We start from the raw sequence: 21,464 nt of genomic DNA on the forward strand, positions 1-21,464 counted from the left end.
CATCCTGGCTATCGAGTATTCTGTGACCCCGGGGGAAATATTTGCAAGTACCCATGATCTGTTCTGTAATGTACAGGCATTTGTATTATTATAAAATGTTGATGTCTTGTCTTTGTATGTTATAAATAGCTCACTGTTTTACTATTCGCACCAGAGATCTGCAAATGCTATGGAATGATAATGGATGCCCAAATTGGATCACATAATTAATTGCTAAAGACAATTTGATTTAATCAAATCCCCTGTGATAATTATTTAATTGTGGCATGAGTGCTTTACTATGGATTTATCCCTACAATATACCTATCTTTTATTTTGAGTATTTCTCCATCGAGGTCTCGTGGGGTTTGGATGGATAAACTCCTTCTTTTGTCTGGTATTAACCCACTTCATCATTAACTAATGCAAGTAAGAGAACACCGCCATCTTCCACAAACATCTTCACTGCCACACTACGTCCAGTACACCACAGGCATCGAGTTCAGATCACTTTGCATAATTTACAAGCCTGTCCTTGAACTACCTCGTTGGAAAGTCTCCTTCAATTGCAGAAACCTATCACCACTGCACAAACCTAATATACCATAGATCCCATGGGAGAGAAAAAAATAACAAGTAAACATACCTCCTCCTGCTATGCCCCATCATCTAAAACAAGCTGCCATTCATTCGAGACTAGGTACCACATTCCTGCCCTTCAGGAAGACCTTCCATATCTCCTATAACCTCACCTCTGCTGTTTGTGTACTCTGCACTTCCCTTCCACTTCAAGCCCTGCCCAGGAATAGATGCACATGCGCACTTGTCACACATCATGGCTGTTTGTAAACGTAAAACTGTGTTTTTGGGACTGAGACTCTAGCATGCAAAACAAATATGATATAAAGGTTCCACTGTGCCATATTCCTAAAAAAAAAAAAAAAAAAAAAAAAAAGGAAAATCAAAGTGAAGAAAACTACGAAAAAAGCAGCTTATGTAAGCAATGGCTGTAAGGAGCAGGGTGCTACAAACATGAGAGCTTCAGTGAGCTAGGAGCTGTAGGAGCAGAGCACCGCTAGAGGCAGCTTCTGCAGTCTCTTTAGATGTAGCTCATACAAAGCGACCTATAGCAGCTCCCAGACGGAGACTCATTCATGTGTATGGGACTGTATCCATAGATCCCTGTGAGCCAATCACCTGACATGATACGCTACATCTACAGGTGCCCTACACAGGTCCCCAGGACGCTGCCTACACCGATAGTGGCCCTGCCTCACGCTACCCAGAACAGACTCAAGAACACAATTGCCATGTCCTGAGAAGGCTTTAGAACATCCTAAACCCAGCAGCAGTAAGCAGAGTTGTCTTAGAACCTACAGTCTTCCGTTCTGGCACAGGCTAGACCACAGTGCAGCTCCTCTTACAGGCCCCTCAAATCCAGACTTGCACCCCTAAATGAAGTCCAGAGCTCAGCAGCCAGGCTAGTCTCTCCTAGCCTGATCCTAAAACACTAAACTTGCTTCAGTGAGGCAGAGGATAAATTATTATGATTTCAGGCATCATTTACAAAGGCGTACACAGAACTCTGAGTAGCTGGCATTTAAATGAAAAAACAAAACAAAAAAAAAACTTAGTTACTATATAAATCCTGAAAATAAATTAGATAAACGTCTCTCATTCAATCTCTCTATAATCTGCAACATTCAGCACAAGGTCAAACATTTCCTTCTGGAGAACAATGCATGAACCCCCTCTTAAACAGTCCTCAGGATTCTGCAAGTTATATATCCCGAGATAAAGGAAAAACTGTCCCTCTATAAAAACAATGATGTTATTTAAAAATAGATTTCAGATACATCTCCATTCTTTATTGAAAATGAAAATGAGACAAGTAAAACTGAGGACTAGCCTGATACTAAGGTGGTCATTATGAACACGGCGGAAACGTCCGCTGTGTTCATGCTGGCGGTCAAAACACTGACCGCCAGCGACCCCAGAACCCCGCTGGCCAGATAATGAACTTTTCTGTGAGCCGGCGGGCGGAAACCTTGTTTCTGCCCGCCGGCTTACAGAAAGGCTCGGCCGGGACTTCAATGCCTCTGTGCAGCAGGTGCAGTTGCACCCGTCGTGCAAATCACTGCCCGGAAAAGGCTGGCAGAGGGGGTGCCCCGGGGCACCCCTGGGGGCCCCAGCACTGGCCATGCACTTTGCATGGGCAGTGCAGGGGCGCCCCTGGGCACTCCCTCCACCAGCCTTTTCCTGGTGGGATATCCCGCCAGGAAAAGGCTGGCGGGAAATGAAACATTATCCGCAGGGTAGCGCAGCTGCCGGTGGGTGACGGCTGCTACTGGCGGTCCATTATATGGTGGTTTGGCCTGCCATGCCAGCTGGCGGCTACAGCCGCCACTGCCGGCATGGCGGGCCAAACCGCCATGATCGTAATGAGGGCCTAAGTATATATGTTTTTCTGTAGTTTTATTCTCTTTTATTTGTGGGTATTTTGGGCCAGATTTATACTTTTTGAAGCAAACCTGCATTAGTGCAGGTTTGCGTCAAAATGTATAGCGCCGGCCAGCGCAATTCCAGGACGCCAGCCTGGCCCCATATTTAAGGAATGGCACAAGCCAGCGATAAGGCCCGGTTAGCTTCAAAATACATGATGCTAACCGGTAGGGGAGGCATAGGGAGGACTGGAAGTTGTGCGGGAAAGAATGGAGCTAGTAAGGTTAGAGTGAAAAAAATGACTCTAACCTGACTAGCATCATTTTTTGTACACACAATCCCCCTGGACATGACTCCTGTCTTACTAAAGACAGGAGTCATGCCCCCCAGCCCAATAGCCATGCCAAGGCGACTTATGTGGAGGGGCCCAAGTTAGGCCCCCTATGGCACTTTGAAAAAAAAGTTACAAATACCTACCTGGACTTACCTGGGATGGGTCCCCCCCCCATCCTTAGATGTCCTCCAGGTGTGGGTACGGGTGGGTGGGGGTGTGCCTGGGGACAGGGAAGGGCACCTTTGGGCTGTTTCCATGGTCTCTGAACATGGAAATTAGCCTACAGGTCCCCTAACGCCTGCCCTGACCAGGTGTTAAATATTGGCGCTAAACAAACTTAGCACCATTATTTAAGGCCCTCCTCCTCCCGTGTGTGATTTTTGCATTTTTGCACGGGAGGATAAATAAGGCGCTAGGGCCTTTGAGTAATTTTTTGCGCGGGAATGCCTACCTTGCATCTCATTGACGCAAGGTAGGTTTTCATGGTAAAAAAATGATGATAACTCCATAACTTTGGCGCTAAACGGATCTAGCGCCAAAGTATAAATGTGGAGTTAGGTTTGCGTCGAATTAATGTAAAAAAATGACACTAATTAGACGCCAACAGAGTATAAATATCCCCATTTGTTTTTACAGCCGTGCAAAGCCTTTCAACGCCGACCAACATGGTCCTTGTCATATAAAACCTCAAGAAAATAAATAGATTCTGTTCTGACCAAACCTGCCAAATGGTCTACAACCATTGCTCGCACTTGCAATGATTATGGAAATGCAGAACGCGCACAGAATGCAAGTATCAGCATCATTCGTGCGGTTCTAGATATAAATACTTATGTGTGACTAGAATTAGTAGTATTCCCTTATTGCATCGCAGCTGATAGTCTAGCAGCCTAGCGATGCTTATAAGGCTGACACGTGCCCCTGGAAGGATGGAAAACTGATGCCGCCTGTGAGTCATCTAAAGATATTCAAGGCTGACACCTACTGGCCAAAGTCTTAATTTCACCGTTTCTCCGCGTGAGCTCAGATGCAAACCTCCACTCGCCTCACATGAATACACCAGCCTATCCTTAAACGCTGGGAAACTACTTAAAAGGTTCACAACCATTTGTTAACCTGCTTCAATGAGCTCTCAATTGCTCTGAATGATGTGAAGGTGGGCGAGCCAACAAATTAATTGGGTGAGCCTAGCCAGTACCGAGCCAAGGGTGGACTTGCATACTTTGGGCCGGATTTATACTTTTTTAGCGCCAAATTTGCATCATTTTTTGATGCAAAAGTGGCACAAACGTACACAATATAATGGAATTTTGTAAGTTTGCCCCGTTTTTGCTTCACAAAATGACACAAATGTGTCGCTAAAAAAGTATAAATCAGGCCCTTTATTTGTAAAAGAGTAAGGCCCATATTTATACTTTTTTTAGCACCACATTTGTGTCATTTTTTGACGCAAAAGCAGCGCAAACTTACAGAATACAGTTGTATTTTCTAAGTTTGCACCGCTTTTGCATCAAAAAGCAGCGCAAATGCAGCGCTAAAAAAGTATAAACATGGGCCCAAGTGTTGTCCCCCAAGGTTGGATCAGAAACCTAGACCTCGTTCCATCTAATGCCCCTTTAATCCATCCTGCATCGTCAGACATTCCCTGTCTCTTTATCTCACTCTTGTAGGTTCTTTTTCATCACACATCCCAAGAGGGTACGGAGGCGCAAACCAACATCCTGAGCCAAAAGTTTTTGTCCTAAGATAGTTTTTTCCTCTTTGTCAGAGATCTGTTGAGCAGTTTGAATTTTAAAACTGTCTTGATGGGTCCCCAGTCTAGTCTTCATTATTAGGTCCCCCTGACAGGGAAGCTGCTCCATTCCGGATGTTGGTTTGCACCTGATCATTGTAGCAAGCCCTATGATGAAGAATGCCACTGACAAGTGGGTGAGGGAAATTTTTAAACAGCTATAGGGTCCCACATCAAAACTGTAAAAGGGAATTCCAGACAGTGAAATTACCTGTGTACCCTCTTGGTGTGTGTGTGTGTTGGATATAGGAAGGGAAGTAGAGGGCAGAGTGACACCTCTCGTCCCCCAGTCATTAGTGTGTGGATAGTTTCTTTTTCATCCCTACTTTTATCTCTTTGCCATTGTTTCAGCCTTTTTCTTCCCCTTACTTTACCCCTTCCATGTTTTTCTCTCTCTCTCTCTCTTGCTCTGGAGATTAAAGTATGTTGAAGCAAAATAAATGCTGGTCCCATAAAAAATGAGTGCCGGGAGACCCCACATGTAGCCAGTGGTTCAAATTAAGCACTGGTGGGCTCTGGCTGTTAGAATTATGTGACAAGGTAAGAACAAATTACAAGGTAGGGTTGACAAAAAAACACAGCAAGTAAACGCTAAGTATGCAGTGTTAGATCTGACTTAGGGTCATAATCCTCCAACTTTTTGCCTGCCTCCCTCCACTTTTCTGACACTGTTTTGCTGGTTTTAGGACTTTGCTCACTTTATCACTGCTAACCAGTGCTAAAGTGCATATGGACTCTCCCTTAAACATGGTAAGACTGGTTCATTCCCAATTGGCATATTTGATTTACTTATAAGTCCTTAGTAAAGTTCACTGCATGTGCCCAGGGCCTGTCAATTAAATGCTTCTAGTGGGCCTGCAGCACTGATTGTGCCACCCAAATAAGTTGCCCCTTAACCATGTCTTAGGCCTGCCATTGCAAGGCCTGTGTGTGCAATTTCACTGCCACTTCTACTTGGCATTTAGAAGTACTTGCCAAGCCTTAAACTCCCCTTTTTCTACACATGCCACCCCTAAGGTAGACCCTAGGTAACCCATAGTGCACAGTGCTATCTAGGTAAAAGGAAGGATATGTACATATGTGTTTTAGTGAAAACTCTTACATTAGTTTTCCACTACTGTGAGACCTGCTCCTTTCATAGACCAGCATTGGACCTGCCCTCGTATACTTTTGAATGGTAGATTCTGATCTGGAAGGAGGAGTCAGGTCATATTTAGTATGACCAGAATGGAAATAGAAAATCCTACTTATTGGCATGGTTGGATTTTATATTACTATTTTAGAAATGCCACTTTTAGGAAGTGAGCATTTCTCTTCACTTAAAACCATCTATGCCTTATAGCCTGTCTCCAATCAAATTCTGGTCTGTGCTGGTTGACAGCTCCCTTTTGCGTTTCACCCAGACTACCACAAACCCATACACTAAGTCACATCTGCATTCATCTGCATACTGAATGGGTCTTCCTGGGCTGGAAGGATGGTGGGCCTGACACTTACATTTCAAAGGCCAATGCCTGCCCTCACACAAAGGACTGATAACCCCCTCCAAGGACTCTGGCAGACAGGATTGGGCTGAAAGGGGAACTTGTGCAATTCAAAACCTCTCTCTGAAGTCTCTCCCACTTCAAAGGCATTTTTCGGTATATAAACTGGGTCTCTGACCCCACCAACTCAGACACTTCTGGACCTGCACCTGAACTCTGTCAGAAGACCTTCGTGGCAGCCAAATTACTCTCTCATCTGCTTTGCTGAAAAGGACTGCTGCCCTGCTGTTGCCCAAAGAGAAAGGGGAGGTGATTGCTGAGTGCAAGGCGCTTCCACCCTCATAAATAGCTGTATATTATGTCTCATGGTATACAGTGCAATTACTGAGGTTACACCTTCCAATAACCCTTGCTTAGTAACACATTGTTACCCCATAGTACACATAAAGTAATCGCACATGTAAACAAATTATACTCAGTGTGTTTTCTTGAAAGAAAAAAAATATTCAAGTCCAATTTTTTAGCATTCCTTGCAACAAATAATGTCATACACATTCAAACTTATGTCAGAGTTCAATGTTCTTAATGTCCATAAATCAAATCATTGAGTCATATCTCATATGGAATCCAGGTGAAGGTCCGAACTTATCTCAAGAGTTCCTTTTGCATTTCAATTCTTCCATGCAAAAAGATCACTAATATATTTATCCGTCCGTCTGTCAACACGTGTTTCATCCGGGGAGTACCCCTGGATTTCCTCAGGACCCCCTACAATAGTATATTCATATGTACTGTTAGCATTCTGTCGTATAACATAGAATTAGTCTTAGTGCTTGGTGTTATATTATTTAGCATTGTGCATTTTTTTATATATGGTGAGAACTACATCAAACTCCATGCTAGGTGAAAGTCAATAATATAACCATCCTTAAAGTGTCCAATATACAAACCAAGTGAGCATAGCAATACAGTGACCTAGTGGTTACATCTATGTGAAATCTTGACAGTATACCAGTAATCTGACATATCATAGGACAAAACATTACAATAGTGATCTCTTCTCCAATAGCTAGCAAACATAATATATATAGAGCTTATACGAAAATACAAATATACATGATATATCCTACCTTATAGAGTATTTCAATTATCTTTAGTGTTCACCCAATAAATTCTGCTAACATAAAATTAAGTGTTCAGATAACATATTATTCATCAGCTAGAATATAGAAAATATTATGTCGATATCCATATTTTATGACTCACCACTTGTCCAATCCTTACAGGTTGTATTAGAATTTACTTTCAGTTTGTTATTTATCCCCTAAGATGAACATATAAAAATAACTTTTTATCATCTAACATTCCAATCATATTCTACAAAGTTTTTATATATTGTAGAATTCGAGTATTCAGGATAAAGGGTTTGTCTCCCAACTCACCTGCCAACGTTTGAACTGATGTCGAGCGAGTGCGCTCCCAATTGTCGAAGCCGAGGCTCTACGGCTTCTTCTTATTTAAACTGCAGTCTTTTCACTGCAATAGACAACGGACTGCGTTTGCTAGCGTCCGTGATCCGAAATGCATAAAAATAGAAAACGGACTTCAAATGGTCCGAAATATTCCATCTGCCTAGTTTCTCATCGCTCTCAATTTAGAAGCTTAAATTCTGATCTTATATTATAAAGAGTTGTCGCATTTTAGCGAGACTCTCAAAATTGGCAATGTATAGAATTTTATAAGGCTGAAATGTTTTTATTCAATTAAATTAAACATATCAGAGCTAACTATATAAGTTCTAGCCTACCTATGTAGTCTAAACGATGTAACCACACATATTGGTAACTTATTATAATAGTGCAAAAACGATATAGCATCCTGAGTACTTTTGTGTCTTTAGTGTTCTAGTCTATCATGTATCCTCCTAATAATTTTGTATAGGATTATAAACTATGTATAAACATAATTTTGTTATATTCTCTACTTGTCCCCTAAGAAATATTCCATTTCATAATCAGTGTTTAAGCCATTTTCTACGGCTCCTAACCTTATAATCCATTGTGACTATCTTCTTCTTAGGGTTAGTTCTCTATTGCCACCCCGAGGCTTAGCTTCACAATAGTCAAATCCAAAAAACCTGAGTATCTTGCAATCACCCTGTGCATTGCAGATCTTCATATGGGAAGCTATCGGATAGCGATCATCTTCTTGTCTGATTGCTCCCAAATGTTCTAAAATTCTCACCTTCAATGGACGTATTGTACTGCCTATATATATTTTGCCACAATTGCAGACAATCATATAAACTACATACTTGGTGTTGCAATCTATGTGCGATTTAATAGGTATTTTATTACCTCTCATATCTTCAAATTCCTTTTTGGGCTTCCATGTCCATTTACATACAGAACAGGAGCCACATTTATAGAAACCTAGATTGCGCCTACTGAGCCAGTCTAATTTATTTCTCTCGATTGGATAACTAGGACTTAGAATACTGCTAAGGGTATTACCCTTCCTAAATACAACCTGTGGTTTGTCACCAATATATTTTCTTATTGTTTCATCTCAAACTAGTATAGACCAATGCTTATCCATAATCTTGATGAGTTTTTTGGACTTCTCCGTATAGTCTAGAACCATTCTAATCTTATGATCTTTGTTCCTTCTATGTGTATCCCCCTTACATATACCTATGTCTAATGTCTGCCTACGTGATATGTTTCTCACTTTTTGTAAAGATTGTTGTATGGTATTCTCTGAATAACCCCTATCTAGGAATCTTCGTCCCATGTTGTTAATCTCTTCATAAAAATCACAATCCTTGCTGCAGTTTCTCCTTGCCCTAATCATTTCACCAAATGGTACCGTCTCAATTTGATGTGGTGGGTGAGCACTTGTTGCATGCAATATGTTATTGCATGCAGTTGGTTTCTGGTATAATCTGCTTTCTATTCTATTGTGCTCCACAAATAATTCCACGTCCAAAAACTCTAAGCTTATTTCGCTATGCTTCTATGTAAATTTTATGTTCACATCATTTTCATTAAGATACATGCAAAATTCTTCCAGTGTGCGTTCATCTCCTGTCCATAACATAAAACAATCATCAATGTATTGCCCCCAATAAAGAATATGGGTATGCCACTTAGCTGCACCCCTGCCCCAAATCCAGATTTCCTCGAATCATCCCATAAACAGGTTCGCGTATGAGGGGGAAAATTTAGAGCCCATCGCCACACCCTGTTTTTGTTTATACCAATCACTTCTAAATAGAAAGTAGTTGTTATTGAGTATAAAGTCAATCATATTAATTATCATCCGTGTGTGTTCATATAGGCTGGCTGATCTTTTGTTCAAAATATGTTCTATCACTTTAATTCCACAGTCATGCCGTATACTGGTGTACAGTGCCACCACATCCAAAGTAACCATTCTCATACCTACTTCCCACTGTATATCAGATAATACACTCAATATGTGTTTCGTATCCTTAATGTAGGAAGGCAAATTACAAACAAACGGTTGTAAGAATGTATCTACGAATTCAGATAGTCTCTCTGTAGGACCTCCTATACCTGAGACAATAGGTCTTCCAGGTGGGAATACGGACTGTTTATGTATTTTTGGTAGCGTATACAAACAGGGGAACTTAGGACGATTAACCTGAAGATATAAATATTCGTCCTCATTTAGCAGCTCCATATCTCTCCAATTCTTCAACATGCTTTAATTTCCCTAGTCAGAATATTCATTGGATTGTATGTCAATCTCTCATAACAATTGATGTCATCTAATTGTGTAAGTATCTCATGCTCGTAATCCTTACGATTCATGATCACTATATTTCCGCCCTTGTCTGCTCTCTTAATAATCAGATCAGCATCTGATTTTAGATCTTTCAATGCTACATATTCTTTACTTTTCAAGTTTGATTGTCTAAAATATGTCCTTTTCTTCTCTTCTTTATTCAAATCACTCCATACCATTTTATATAAAGTCTCAATACTACTATCCCCTGTTGATCTAGGCATCCAGGTTGACCTCTGTTTCAAACCACTGGTGACATGTACATTAGATGGTAAATTCAATTCTTGTAAGACAATCAAGATAGTTGTCGGGTGTTCCTCGTAATCGGTGATAGTCATCAAGGCTACTGTGTCATATAGATCCTGAATAGATAAACCACTCAGTGTTGGTTTCATTTTTTCCAAAGCTACCTCCGTATCTATCTTATGTAAGTCAAAATATCTCTTAAGTTTCAATTTTCTAATAAATTTGTATAGATCTATTTTAGATTTACAAATATCACCAACTGACGATGGACAGAAACCAAGACCTTTATTCAAAAGACAGATCATATCTGTGGACAGTAACTTATCAGATAGATTGACCACATTGTTACTTTCAAGTTCCTTGTCTGATTCTATGTTTTTTGTCCCGTGATCTTGTTCTCATGCCCGAATATACTTCACTTTTTCTCTCCTCTCTTTCCTCTTCTTGTCTTCCTATCCGATTTTTCTTTTGATTTGTTTCCCAGTTGCCCTGCTTTATTCTCTTTAGCTCTTGTAAAAAACCCACACCGAATGTATCTGGTCTCATATGTACTTCATTGTTTTCAGTGTCACTCAAATTAGTAACTAGACTGCTCCTGTATGTAGATGCTGATTCTGCTGAAGTATTAGATTCTACAGTCGCTGCAGTACTCTTAACTAAATAATCATATTTTCGTGAGAAAGTAAAGACTCTCCCATTGGCATAGTCTAGCTCATCCCTTTTGAACTTCCTAGCTTTTCTCTGTTTAATCTCATCTTGGTATCTCATAATTACTTCATTTAAAATGAGATAATTCTTTTCCGTAGCTTCTTTCAAACCTAATTCCATAATTTCTTTTTCTAATATGTCTATGTCAGATTGTGATCTTCCCACTTTCCTTTCAGCATTTTCTATCAAAATATCCATCAATTTCATTGAATTTGATTGCAACTCCTCTTCCCATTGTTTAAGTAGATCCGCATCTCAGTCATCATATGTGGGGAATATATGTGAGCGTAAACCTCGCGGTATTCTATCTAACTTTTTATATTGTTTAAGTGTAACTGCATCCCACCATCTGGACATCTCATTCTTCTTAAGTTTTTCAAGCCTAATAAATTTATCTCTTAATCCTTCTTTTCTTTTGTGGTTCCCACCACTCACAGCCTGTCGCACTGTTACACCTTTATCCAGACTCCTAAATAGATCCTCTGCTGCTTTCATTCTATCCTCCATTTTGTTTAATGATTACATATATTATATATATGAGTACAGAGCTGCCCACTCTACATCTAAGTTCAAAGAGAAAGGGGAGGTGATTGCTGAGTGCAAGGCGCTTCCACCCTCATAAATAGCTGTATATTATGTCTCGTGGTATATAGTGCAATTACTGAGATTACACCTTCCAATAACCCTTGCTTAGTAACACATTGTTACCCCATAGTACACATAAAGTAATCGCACATGTAAACAAATTATACTCAGTGTGTTTTCTTGAAAGAAAAAAATATATTCAAGTCCAATTTTTTAGTCATCACGACACTGTGAAGTGAACACATCACGTGCTGAGGGACTGGAATCAGCGACTCAGCTGGGCCACAAGGAATCGACGCATGGTGGATGATGCTGCATCATCTCCCCCTGCTTCGGGGTGGAACCGATACATGGAACTGACACCTGTTTCCTCGGAAGCCATAAGGGACTGACAGAGCACCGACTCCAGCAACACTGCTCTCTGACTCCATGCGACATCCTTGTTCTTTGTTTTCAAAAGGTACTACACCTGGGGGTCCGTGTAACTCGGTGACCGGCACCTGTGGTGTCAGATTGTTGGGAATTACTCTGTCAACGAAGCTGGGATAGCCCCAGTTGGAGCTTTGGATTTTCTATGCACTTTTGTTGGATTTAAGCATTAAAAAAAGTCATAACTTTACTTGTGTACATTGGATTTTCATTATTTCATCAATATTTTAATCAGATAAATATTCTAGATTTTTCTAAACCTGTCTTGTGTCTTTTTTTGGCTTTTTCACTGTGTTATTGTATAAAGTTCTGTGCAAACACTTTACACATTGCCTTTGAAGTTAAGCCCGACTGCTCAGTACGAAGCTACCGGAGGATAGGCACAGGATAATTTGGATTGTGTTGCGAGTTAACCTGACTAGGATTGTGGTCCCTACTTGGACAAGGGTGTATAGCTCTGCCAACCAGAGACCCCATTTCTAACATGCAGTGTAATGCAGCACATTTTGTGATAGTATTACTTTATTGTTTTGTCATCTACACACGTTAGCACTGTATTGGCAAATGTTTCACCTCATTAGTATCGATTTAACACCTAAATACAGCAAAACCAACAGAAAAGTTGCCAACCTTTGCAAGGGCTCTTCCACTAAGTGGCAATGTGTGTTAACATTTTCAGAAAATCTGCAAATTATGCTGCAGATGATAGATTATGTGGCAAGTGCAGCAACTCCATAACTATACCCAAAATACCACAGCTGCAGAATCACATAATTCCAGTTGTTCTGTCTACATTTGAACTAGATTATTATTTTATTTGTACCAACATTACAGGCTATTAAATCAAATGGAAGAGAGTATTGTGAACAGTGTGCATCCTGAACTCACAAAAGGTGTTTCCTATGTGATAAGGAATAAAAAGGAGGTTCAGTCAAATAAAGTATTTGCGTAGGATCACAATGTGTTATTTGACCACTACAGGAGCATCTCTTTCTGACATCAAAGGTTAATGCTTTGTCTATAATGTTTGGAGGATGCTATTAGAACATAGGTGAGAGGCAGAATACACAGTTTATTTTGAGCGTTTATAGTTAGCATACTCTTTGCCCACAAGAGACACAGACAGCAAAACCTGTTTTTTTCTCTCAGCAGAGTGGAATTTGTGAGGATGCATTGAATGCAGTACGAGGCTGGGATTTGAACATGGTTCTCCATGATACACAGTCGGCACCTGTAGTCATGAGGTCACATCCCTCCTGTGAAGCTCAGCTCGTTTGGGCTTGAGGTTTCAGGAATACCTCATGCTAAGCCAGAGCCTGGCATCTGGGTCAAGCCTGGCTAGAACTTTCAGTGGCTCACTCACTTCTAATGTAAACTATGTAATATACTGTTATCACCTTGTCCCCAGCCTGACTGCCCATTTATTGCATCAGGTATTTTACTGGAGGGGGAGGAGTTGGATCCATTGGAGGCTGCTTTTTGAAGTCAAGGGGTCACTGCTGACCAATGGCGTCTCTAGGAGTGGGTAGAGGGTGCCTGTGCCCCACTTTAATTTGCATTGCCCCACGGCTTGTTCCCCATTTCCTCATCTGCTGATGTGCTTGGAAGCATCACAAAAAACAGACCACAGCTTACCATTCACATTAATTTGTCTAGCTACCTTAAATGTTTAAATCTGAATTTGTATCCATGTATCCATCTATATCTAAATAAATATACATATATAGATATATACATACAAAGTCAGATTTAAACATTTAAGCATTTAAGTATATATATATATATTAATTCATTATGAAAAACTGGTTAAAGTGATGTTATAGGTAGGTGACAATGTCAGTTAAATCATGACATTTTGCCTTTCTGCACAGGAAGTGACATTACTGTATTTCCCATCATCCATCTGCATAGGAATTGACATCACTGAATTTCCAACCATACATCTGAACAGAAAGTGACTTTACTAAATTTTCCACCAAAACAGTTTTTAAAAGAAAGAGCTAAGCAAGAGTAGTTGATTTCCCATTGCCCATATGCACAGGAAATGACATTAATTAATTTCCCATCATCTGTATCAACAGGCAGTAACTCCACTGGATTTCCCATCATCCAACTTCACAGGAAGTAGCACCACTGGATTTTCCACCGTTTTTCTGCACAGGAAGTGACATCATAGGATTTCCCTGTGCTGCAGGGGTAGGCACTCACAGGGTTTTGGGTACAGGGCCAATGCCACATATGACCATTAACACCTTACTTTATGTTAAAAAATAAATAGAAATTCACTGCAAAAACAAAGGTTAAAGTGACATAATAGTTAGGCATTGTAATGATGTCTTACATTACCCTGCCCTACACCTAACTGCATGGTGTGCATGGCCATAGGCTGTGCCTTGCAGGGCATAGCATGCTTGCGGAGGTTGTGTGCAGGGCCTTGCCAGGCCCCGAGTCCAACCCTATGCCATGCACAGCTGAAGGCTGTGCTTGCAGGGGGTTGGGTGCAACAAGTGGCTGATTGAGAAAAATAGAGTAAAATTGAATATATTATTTTACAAAAAAACAGCAAAAATTCAATCAGTAGAACAGGAGCTGTGCAATTTTAAAGATTTAAGGTAAGCATAGCACCTAAAAGCACAAAGTTGCAGTTGCGTTTATCTGGTCAAGTGGAATTCGGTGAAAGCTGCAAGATTTGGCTGAACTCAATTGAGTGGGTTAGTACCTCTGAAAAGTTACTTTCTAGAGTCTGACGTGAAAAGTCCAGTGCACTGTAGTGTGTCAGTGATGAGGGAGAGCATTCGTGGATGGTCATTGCTGCAGCTGGGCATCGCAGATGGTCATTGTGGTAGTGCGAAGATCCTGTTGAGCATTGCAAACAGTCGTTGCAGGAGACCTGCATTGTCCGTCACCACTGGCTGTCAATGCTGTCTGGCGAAGTGTAGATTTTGTGTTACTGGTCATCACTGGTGGCAAGATCTCAGGGTGAACAGGCCTGGTTGCAATCGTGCAGAGCTGTAAATTTCAGGATTCCTCCTTCTTTGAAGGGAAGCTAAACTGATGCCACACCAAGGGTCCATGACCTGAGGAGCACATTGTGAGGATCAGGAAACCACTCCAGCAGAGGTCAGCAGGGTTTAGCCAGTTCCACTTGTAGGCCTAGTTGCAGATTCAAGCAGCAGGCCAGCTGAGAAGATGCAGGGAGGTCTCTGGAGCTTGGTACGTAACTATAGCTCAGAATGAATCAGTTAGCTGACCCTTGGAATCACTTCAGCCTGGAATGAAGGTTTCAGGTCCTGTCGTACTTCTCAGCACGCCGGACAGCAGGTGTCAGTGCAGCAGAGTAGCAGTCCTTCTTGCAGCAGAGCAGCACAGCTGCCCTTCATCTGTAGTATCCACAGATTCAGAGCTTAAGAGTCAGGTCTGAGAGTCCAATATTTATACTTGGTGCCAGCTTTGTAGTAGGAGAAGATTCTGGAGGTTTCCACCTCAGAGGTGTTTGGAATTAACTGCCTCCCTGCCCCGGGCCCAGCTTGTCTAGTGGTACAAAAGACTAGTGTCAGACCCTTTGTGAGTGTGCTCAGGCAGAGCAAATGTGGCAGGTGACAGCTCCGTTCCCCCTGTCAAGCCTGAAATGACTTGTCCTGCCAACACCTTTTTTCCCTATGTCTCACTGTCTCATGTCTGGGAGCAATAAACAAAGTCCAACTACTAGCTACACCTGATCATGTGATCTAGGATAGAGGCTGCAGGCACCAAATGGTTGGGACAAAAAGATGGCAAATTTTTAAAAGTGGAATTTTCAGAATTGTGACTTAAAATCCATCTTTACCAATAATAAAGGTTTTACATTACAAATCTGTAGACACCAATGTTGACATTCCTATCTGCTCCCAATGGAAAGTTATCACTTCTTAAATGTAATAAACAAATGTAAAAGTTTTTCGCTACCAGGACATGTAAAAGTTAAAGGTCATGTCCAACATTTTACAAACACTGCACACTGCCTAATGTGCTGTTTAGGGCCTACACTTGGGCTGACTTTTGTGTATGAAAATAGAACTTTTTGGCCTGGCAAAATATTTTTATTTTGCCAGGTTGAAATGACAGTTAAAAACTGCACACACAGGCTGCAAAGTCAGGCCTAAAACATGTTTAACCCCTTCGCTGCCAGGCCTTTTCCCTCTCAGGTGCCAAACTGTAATTGGCTATTTGGGGCAGTTTGCGCTTGCACCCTCATAACCTTTTCTCCACATAAACTACCCACGCCAAATCTGCATCTTGTTTTTCCAACATCATAGGGATTCTAGAGGCATCAAGAGTTTGTGGGTTCCCCTGGAGGAGACCAAAAAATTAACCAAAATACAGCAACTTTTTTTTTAAATGGGAAAAAAGGGCTGCAGAAGAAGGCTTGTGTTTTTTTCCCTGCAAATGGCATCAACAAAGGGTTTATGGTGCTAAAATCCCCATCTTCCCAGCTATCAGGAACAGGCAGACTTCAATCACAAACCACATTTTTCAATACAATTTTGGCATTTTACAGGGACATATGCCATTTTTAATAATGGGGGTGAAACCAATGCTGGATCCAGGAAAGCTAAACATTTCCAAAAGGTAGACAAATTCTGAATCCAGCAAGGAGTCATTTGTGTAGATCCTTCAAGGTTCTCCTACAGAAAATAACAAATGAAATACAAAAATATTGGAATTGAGAAAATAAAGCAGGCATTTCTCTAAACGTTTTACTATGTAACTTTTTACTGCCATGTCAGATTTTCAAAAGCAATATACCTTTATGTATGCTGGACTCTTCCGCTTGTAGGGATATATAGGGCTTGTAGGTTCATGACGAACCCTAGGTACCCAGAGCCAATAAATGAGGTGCACCTTGCAACGGGTTTGTATTGTATATAGGGTATACAGAAATGTATTTGGTAAAATATAAAGAGTCAAAAATAGGTATCAAGGAAACCTTTGTATTTCCGAAATGGGCACAAGATAAGGTGTTGAGAAGCAGTGGTTACTTGCACATCTCTGAATTCCAAGGTCCCCATACTAGCATGTGAATTACAGGGCATTGCTCAAACAGACGTAATTTCTACACACTGTCTTACATTTGGAAGGAACAAATGTAGAGAAAGACAAGGAGCAATAACACTGGTTCTTCTATTCTGCATCCTCCCATGTCCCCGATAAAAATGGTACCTCACTTGTGTGGGTAGGCCTAGTGCCTGTGACAGGAAATGCCGCAAAACACAATGTGGACACATCACATTCTCCCACAGAAAACTGACCTGTTTTTTGCAAAGTGCCTAGCTGCGGACTTTGGCCTCTAGCTCAGCCGGCACTTAGGAAAACCTACCAAATCTGGACATTTCTAAAACCTAGATACCTAGGGAAATTCAGAATGGGGTGACTTGTGGGGCTCTCACCAGGTTCTGTTACCCAGAATCCTTTGCAAACAGCAACATTAGCAAAAAAACAGTTTTCCCTCACATTTTGGTGATGGAAAGTTCTGGAATCTAAGAGGAGCCACACATTTTCTTCAACCCAGTGTTCCCCAAAGTCTCCCGATAAAAATGGTACCCCACATGTGTGGGTAGACCTAGTGCCTGGGACAGGAAATGCCCCAAAACACTACATGGACACATCACATATTCCCAAAGAAAATGAACTGTTTTTTGCAGTGCCTAGCTGTGGATTTTGGTCTCTAGCTCAGCCGGCACCTGGGAAAACCTACAAAACCTAGACATTTCTAAGAACTAGACACCGAGGGGAATTGAGAATGGGGTGCCTTGTGGCCTCTCACCATGTTCTGTTACCCAGAATCCTTTGCAAACCTCAAAATTTGGCAAAAAAAGTACTTTTTCCTCACATTTTGGTGATGGAAATTTTGGGACTCGAAAAGGAGCCACAAATTTCCCTCTACCCAGTTTTCCCCCAGGCCTCCCGATAAAAATAGTACCTCAATTGTGTGGATAGGTCTAGTGCACGCAACAGGCAATGCCCCAAAACACAACGTGGACACATCACATTTTCCTGAAGAAAACTGAACTGTTTTTTGCAAAGTGCCTTGCTGTGCCTTTTGGTTTCTAGCTCATCTGGCACCTAGGAAGACATACCAAACCTGGACATATCTAAAAACTAGACACCTAGGGGAATTCAGATTGGGGTGACTTGTGGGGCTCTCACCAGGTTCCGTTACCCAGAATCCTTTGCAAACCTCAAAATGTGGCAAAAAAACACTTTTTCCTCACATTTTGGTGATGGAAAGTTCTGCAATCTAAGAGGAGCCACACATTTCCTTCCACCCAATGTCCCCACTTGTCTCCTGATAAAAATGGTACCTCACTTGTGGTGGTAGGTCTATTGCCCACAACAGGAAATGCCCCAAAACACAACATGGACACATTACATTTTCCTAATGAAAACTGACCTGTTTTTTGCAAAGTGCCTAGCTGTGGATTTTGGTCTCCAGCTCAGCCGGCACCTAGGAAAATCTAACAAACCTGGACATTTCTAAAAACTATACCCCTAGGGGAATTCAGAATGGGGTGACTTGTGGGGCTCTCACCAGGTTCAGTTACCCAGAATCCTTTGCAAACCTCACAATTTGCAAAAAAAAAACACTTTTTCCTCACATTTTGATGATGGAAAGTTCTGGAATCTAAGAGGAGCCACAAATTTCCTTCAACCTAGCGTTCCCTAAAGTCTCCCAATAAAAATGGTACCTATCTCGTGTGGGTAGGCCTAGTGCTCACAACAGGAAATGCTCCAAAACACAACGTGGACACATCATATTTTCCTAAAGAAAACTGACCTGTTTTTGCAAAGTGCCTAGCTGCAGACTTTGGGCTCTAGCTCATCAGAACCTAGGAAAACCTACTGAAGCTGCACATTTCTAAAAACTAGACACTTCGGGGAATTCAGAATGGGGTGACTCGTGGGGCCCTCACCAGGTTCTTTCACCCAGAATCCTTTGCAAACCTTAACATTTGGAAAAAAAACACTTTTTCCTCACCTTTTGTTGATGGAAAGTTCTGGAATGTAAGAGGAGCCACAAATTTCCTTCTACCTAGCGTTCCCCGAAGACTTCCAATAAAAATGGTACCTCACTTGTGTGGGTAGCCCTAGTGCCCACGACAGGAAATGCCCGAAAACACAATGTGGACACATCACATTTTCTTAAAGAAAATGACCTTTTTGTGCAAAGTGCCTAGCTGTGGATTTTGGTCTCTAGCTCAGCAGGCACCTAGGAAAACTTACCAAACCTGGACATTTAAAAAAACTAGACACCTAGGGAAATTCAGAACGGGGTGAATTGTGGGGCTCTCGCCAGGTTCTGTTACCCAGAATCCTTTGGAACCATCAAAATTTGCACAAAAACACTTTTCCTCACATTTTGGTGATGGAAAGTTCTGGAATCTAAGAGGAGCCACAAATTTCCTCCAACCCAGTGTTCCCCAAAGTCTCCCAGTAAAAATGGCACCTTACTTGTGTAGGTAGGCCTAGTGCCCGCAACATAAAATGCCCCAAAACCCAACGTGGACACATCACATTTTCCTAAAGAAAACTGACCTGTTTGTGGCAAAGTGCCTAGCTGGGGACTTTGGCCTCTAGCTCACTTGGCACCTAGGAAAACCTACCAAAGCCGGACATTTCTAAAAACTAGACATCTCGAGGAATTCGGAATGAGGTGACTTATGGGGCCCTCACCAGGTTCCGTTACCCAGAATCCTTTGCAAACCTCACAATTTAGCAAAAAAAACACTATTTCCTCACATTTCGGTGATGAAAAGTTCTGGAATCTGAAAGGAGACACAAATTTCCTTCTACCCAGCGTTCTCCTAAGCCTCCCTATAAAAATTGTACCTCAATTGTGTGGAGAGGCCTAGTGCACGCAATAGGAAATGCCCGAAAACACAACGTGAACACATCACATTTTCCTAAAGAAAACTGACCTGTTTTTTGCAAAGTGCCTAGCTGCGGACTTTGGCCTCTAGCTCAGTCGGCACCAGGGAAAACCTACCAAATCTGAACAGTACTAAAAACTAGACACCTAGGGGAATTCAGAATGGGGTGACTTGTGAGGCCCTCACCAGGTTCTGTTACCCAGAATCCTTTGCAAACCTCAACATTTGGCAAAAAAAACACTTTTTCCTCACATTTCGTGGATGAAAATTTCTGGAATCTAAAAGGAACCACAAATTTCCTTCTACCCAGCGTTCCCCCAAATCTCCAGATAAAAATGGGACCTCACTTGTTTGGGTAGGCCTAATGCCTGCGACAGGAAATGCCTCAAAACACAAGGCTGTGGATTTTGGCTTCTAGATATTTCTAAAACCTAGACACCTAGGGGAATTCAAAATGGGGTGACTTGTGGGACTCTCACCAGGTTCTGTTACCCAGAATCCTTTGCAAACCTCAACATTTGGCAAAGAAAAACACTTTTCCTCACATTTTGGAGATGGAAAGTTCTGGAATCTAAGAGGAGCAACAAATTTCCTTCCACCCAGTGTTCCCCCAAGTCTCCCGATAAAAATGGTACCTCACTTGTGTGCATAGGCCTAGCGCCCTCGACAAGAAATGCCCCAAAACACAATGTGGACACATCAAAATGATCTGTTACAAAACTACCTGTTTTTGAGGGGGGCACCTGCGTTTTTGGTCCCAGGTGCGGCAGTCATCTAGGGAAACCTACCAAACCCAGACGTTTTTGAAAACTAGACACATGCAGGAGTCCAGGGAGCTGTGGCTTGCGTGGATCCCCCAACAGTTTCTTACCCAGCCTCCTCTGCAAACCTCAAATATAGCTAAACCAAATTCCACACTTTTCTTTGTAGGATCTCTGTGCCGGTACAAATTTCCTACCATCCAATGTTCCCCTCGTTTTGCCGATAAAAATGATACCTCACTTGTGTGGGTGGCCCAGGTGCCTGCAACAGAAAACGACCAAAAAACTGTAGAGAGTGAGGGAATAGTACAGTGAGTTGATAAGCACATGTTTTTCTTTTATACATCTTTAGGCTGACTCTGCTTGGGAGACCCACACAAGTGAGGTATCATTTTACTTGGGTGACTGAGGGGAATGCTGGGTGGTAGGAAATTTGTGCCAGAGCAGTGATCCTAGAAAGAAACGTGAGTAAAATATGCCTTTTTAGGCAAATTTTGAGGTTTGCAGAGGAGTCTGGGTAGGAAAATGTTGGGGGATCCACGCAAGCCACACCTCCCTGGAATCCTCTGGGTTTCTAGTTTTCAAAAATGTTTGAGTTTGGTAGGTTTCCCTAGATGAAGGCAGCACCCGGGACCAAAAACGCAAGTGCCCCCCAATTCAAAGGTAGTTTTGTACTAGATCATAACAAGTACTTCTGTGATGTTCCAAGCACTAAAATTATTAAAAGAAACACACTTAGGTTATGTTAAAAAGACCCCTCACTCACCAACCAAGTTGGTGGCATGCTTCATCATAGGGGTCTCACCAGAGACACCTAGCATGTGATGGGTGAGCTGCGTCGCCTGATCACAGTGGAGCAGATTTTAGCATTTTTACCACACATACTGGTTGGATTTGGCAGGAGGTGAGTGATGGTTCAGTAGATCAAATTTTATTAAACAGTCGTCTACGAAGTTCCCGCACAATTTTCTCCTTAACTCAAAAAGT

This window comes from Pleurodeles waltl, chromosome 12 (genome assembly GCF_031143425.1).
Source record: "Pleurodeles waltl isolate 20211129_DDA chromosome 12, aPleWal1.hap1.20221129, whole genome shotgun sequence".
Classification (NCBI taxonomy): domain Eukaryota; kingdom Metazoa; phylum Chordata; class Amphibia; order Caudata; family Salamandridae; genus Pleurodeles; species Pleurodeles waltl.